At 31.6% G+C, this 4,859-nt stretch overlaps 1 long non-coding RNA gene across 5 annotated transcripts in view; it reads left to right on the top strand.

Moving 5' to 3' along the window:
- The window catches only part of LOC131383432 (uncharacterized), a 122,243-nt gene extending 118,038 nt beyond the window's left edge, over positions 1-4,205 (top strand). For all 5 annotated transcript variants that reach the window (XR_009213443.1, XR_009213440.1, XR_009213444.1 and 2 more), the window contains one exon: positions 3,813-4,205. This is a non-coding gene — a long non-coding RNA (uncharacterized LOC131383432). The remainder of the gene's footprint in view (positions 1-3,812) is intronic.
- Positions 4,206-4,859: the final 654 nt, after the last annotated feature.

Genomic DNA, 4,859 nt, shown 5'->3' with positions numbered 1-4,859 from the left:
CACCACGCCCTATTTTTTTTTTTTTTTTGTATTTTTAGTAGACATGAGGTTTCACCATGCTAGCCAGGATGGTCTTGATCTCCTGACCTCATGATCCACCTGCCTCGGCCTCCCAAAGTGCTAGGATTACAGGCGTGAGCCACCGCGCCCTGCCATAACCTGCCATCACTTATAGAGGAAATTAACAGTCTTCAACTTCAAATGTCCAGAGCATAAGGACTCCGTATTACCACAGATAATATTGCAATGAAATAATATTCTTCTGCTAGCTTCCCGAGAATGTTTAATTTAGTATTATGGAGAAAGTACTATGTTGATAGGCTCTGGTATATACTTATATATGTGGATGTGAACATACACATTGCTAAGATGTTTTCTCTATCTTTATTATACATTTTATACTTTTATTATGTTATTACATATAGCATGTTGTCTTCTTTTCAGGGACTTTGTGCTGATTAGAAAAACAAAAATAAAAGAATATAATGCAATGCAATATATGTTATTATTATCTGTATGGTTGCAAAACATTTATGAACAATGGAATTTCAATTATTTTTCCTGGAGAGTGATGGAGAAGGCTTGTTTTTGATCTGGAAGAGATCAAAGAAAAAGTAAGCTTTAAAAGGTAATTTATGGATGGTAAGGGAGATTCTCAACTATTGGGAAGGAAATTTGAGCATGAGCAAAGACAGCATTATGAAAGTCAGAGCAAGCTTAAAGAATTGAAAGTGGCTTGGAATGGCCAGAGCAAAGCATGTGTGAAGGAAAGTGTGTGTGATGAGGCTGAAAAGCTCGGATGTGTCAGATTGTGAAGCCATAGAAGCCCTTCGGCCTTTAGGGTGTAAATATGAGATGAATATGAACTTTTAAAATAATGGTTGATTTTAATAAAAGTTAATAATATAAAGATTCTCAATAACAGACATTGGGAAAATAATTTCTATACATAAAAGTACCTACAAATATATTAATTTCCTATTTAATCTCCAAATCATGACAAGCTGTACAATTAAAATTCAGCAAAGTAATTTATACCTTTAGAATTTGCTTCAGTGGTTGGACTAACATTGTTTCATAAGGTCTTTTTTTCTTAAGAAATCTTACATGGGAAGAAAAGCAGAAGGACAACAGCAATTGAAACTGACATTTGTTATTAAGCTTAAACACAAATTAGTCATCCAAAGAAACTGTGCATTTCATTGGTGGCACAATAATCATACTAATGACCCACAGTTGACGTCAATTATTATAAGTATATTACAAAGGCATTAACTTGCAAATTGCTGCCAGATTTATGAATTATCTAAGCAGATAAAATGCAATCTTATTAAATGTGCTAATGATGCTTTAAGTGGATAAGGAAAATCAGAAAATTCACGATGAAACACTAAGCTTTGGTAACACAGATTTTCTTTATCATAAGAAAATGGGTCCACATTATTTTCAGTTGGCAACAATAAATTATTTTAAAATCAAAAGCAAAGAAAATATATACTTACTATTGTTCAGGCCCTTCAAAAAAGAACACAGTTCACATGATGTATGCAAAACTCAATTATAAGTAGAAAAATCCATAAACATTTTAATGTATAGAATGATATGCATACATTCACTTTAACTATATTAAGATATGTTGCAAATAAAATTTCAATAAAGCAAACTTCACATTTAAATAAATCAACCTATTTATGAGGCTGGTAAAAAAAAAAGTCAATTACTTCCATGTAATTTGTGTAACAAAAAGTCATATTGTTATTTTATTTGAATGATGGTATTTAAATATGTGGTTTTATATACTGTGAATAAATTATTTTATAAATAATAAAAAATTTCATATGTGAATATTTATATAAGGAGACTAAAACCAAAGAAGAAAATACACATAAAAAGAGAAAGGTGACTTTGGGAGGCCGAGGCAGCGGATCACGAGGTCAGGAGATGAAGACCACCCTGGCTAACTCGGTGAAAGGGTGAGACTCTGTCTCAAAAAAAAAAAAAGGAAAGGTGAATGAGCAGCATTAAAAATTAACACCCAAATGCGTATGTCCATTGAGAGTAACTTCTGAAACAGTAACTGCAGAGACTTTTAAATAAGCTTCTGAAACTTAGGAACATGTTATTTGATCACTGCTTGAAAATATACTTCCTATATACATTCATTTCATTTCTGGATAATAGTCTCTATCCTATCTCTTTCTCAATGCAAATAAGTACAATATTTGGATTTTTATTGAATTAAAAAAAATCCTGTCTTTACATCTCCATATGGCTAATGCCCATACACATAATTCAAATTCTCACATTATTCTGAAGTACTTAATTGAAAATAGATGATTGTTTCATAGGCCTAGGGAATTTTAGGAATTTTCCTGGAAGAGTATAGATGATATGATTTTGTAAGTTAAAAACTGATAGCCATTTTTCAAAGCTGATTACTACTTCATGCAAAGTTTGTAAAATGTTTCTAATATATCTTCAACATTTTTCTTTGAGAATTGTGCTTTCCTTGTTTTTTCTACATCTCAAATCAATGAATGTAAATTAACTTATATTTGTGATTTTTTTTCTAGCTGGAACAAATAAAAGTGTCAATTCCTTTATGACTAACATATGAATTACAGCTTCAGTAATTACTTTCGTGGATACTTCATTTATATCATTGTATAATCTCTACAGAAATTATCCATCTTCTAGAAATCTGCACGACATAGCATCTTTAATTTATATACCTACTTATATTACATTTGTTCCAAATGTTTGCCTCTAGAAATCTGCATTCTAATAATCATTTAACTTAAAAACATATGTTTATGTGACAAGCCATATTTGGTTAGTAATGCAAATAACAACTAACACACTTTAAAAAGTAATTATAGGAAAAGTGTTAAATTATTTAAAATTTGAATAAGTGCACTGGTATTATTAGCCAAATATTGAATTGTTTCTATATCTAGCACTGATATGCTAACACATGCTGGCACTCAAATTATGTGTAGAGTAAGTGAATGTATAAATTTAACAAAGGAAATTCTTCTAACGAAGTCAGTCATGTTTTCTTTTTTGCAAAAATACACGGAAAATAACATTCATTATTCCAGTCTGAGTTTTATAAATCACATAAAATGGTAACTTTAAACCATAAATTAGAGGGAAATACTATTCCAAAACATCTTAATTTTAATATGCTTCTTTATTTTTGGCATTAACATTCATTTTCTTTATTCTGGCATATGAAAGCCCAGAGGGTGGCCATGCCTCATTGCCTTAACATATGCTGTTTCAGTTGCTGAAAAAATATGAGGCAACAGATTAGAGGGAGGAAACACAGTTTCTACCCAGGTGTAATCAAAAGCATAAACTTGGGAGATGATGTTCAGATAAGGTATTTCGAATCTATGTGTCAGGATGAGAAGAGCTCATTTAAAAAATGATCACAACTCTTGTTGATTAAATGCCTCTAGAAAATGAGTCTTTATTACACAGACGCTATGAAATGATTCCAGAAACCCTTAGACTTTACGATAACGAAAAATTTAAAGCAGACTGTTGCAATGTAGTAAATTTTTACTTTTCCCTGTTTAAATATGTTAATAAAATATGCCTAGAAGAAACTCTTACATTGCAAATGCCAGTATTACCTTAAAATAATACAGAGAAAAATCTGGACTTTTTAAAATAGGGTTTTTTTAAACATGAAATTAATTTAACAGACTTCAGAAAAGATAACTTCTCATTGCAATCTGTGAAGCAATGTTAAAATCAGAATCTGACAGAACTATACTTATGAAAATATAACATTGTCATTTCAGACTAACTCTTCTGCTGGAAAAGAAACAAAAAATGAGCAAGCTGAACAAATATTATAAGAAAATATTTTGAACCAACACTGAACCAGTCAAGCGGTGATGATATGAGAGGTCATGACCCAGAGAGGAAGGAAGGAGCAGAGATATGTCTGCAAACTCAAAAGCTGCTTTTCCCAAGGAAGGATTTTGTTTACCCAAAAGCTGTGCAAGGGAGGCTAAAAAGGCTGAGTAGAGTGCTTGCTAATCTCCTGGGTCTGTGATGACAAAAGACGAAATTCAGAGCCTGTTAAAGAAGAAACCTGTGAAATATGCCAGAATTAAAGTTAGGATTCTTGAAGAATTGCACATTAACAGTATGTGTAAATGAAAAATAGAACAGCTCCCACAAAGAATTAAGCCCAGAATAAAAGTATGTTTTATGTGTGGAACAAAATTAAATATATTAAAGTGAAATTTGACAGAATACAAAAGAGATATTGTGAAAGCCCTAATAGCTATTGAACCATTTTACACATGTATCGCATACGTTAATAGAAGCAGCCAAAAATATCATTATGGGGACTGGAAATGTAAACAATATGATTCAAAAAGTTGACCAAATTGACATATATGGAATGCTAGTTGCAGTGAATACAGAAGATGTGTTAGAATAGTCACCAAACTTAATCAAACGTGGGAGCACGAAGTTATTCTCCACAAATGTCAGCGAATCAAATGTACACATGTTGTGGTACCCGCTAACATATTAAAATGTGTGGATGCTGTTTTAGTCATGGTAAGAAGGAAATACACTCAAATACATAAGGCAGATGGGAAGAAAGGCTAGAAATAAATGAAAAAAACAACATTTTGAGAAGAGAGCAAAAGAAGCCTGGTTTAATCCAATGCGTATATTATTGAAATAGAAAGCAGTATTCAATAGGGAATCAATAAAGCCAAATTGTAGTACTCTCACAAGATTAATAAACCTAATAAAACTACAATAAAACTGAGAAGTACATGGAGAGAAAGTAGAAATTATGAGCATCAAGGATAAAAAAATGGCCATTA

Source organism: Hylobates moloch, unplaced genomic scaffold (genome assembly GCF_009828535.3).
Source record: "Hylobates moloch isolate HMO894 unplaced genomic scaffold, HMol_V3 SCAFFOLD_5, whole genome shotgun sequence".
NCBI classification, from domain to species: Eukaryota; Metazoa; Chordata; class Mammalia; order Primates; family Hylobatidae; genus Hylobates; species Hylobates moloch.
Note: the sequence above shows the minus strand (reverse complement) of the source record. Positions and strands in the feature narration are given on the sequence as shown.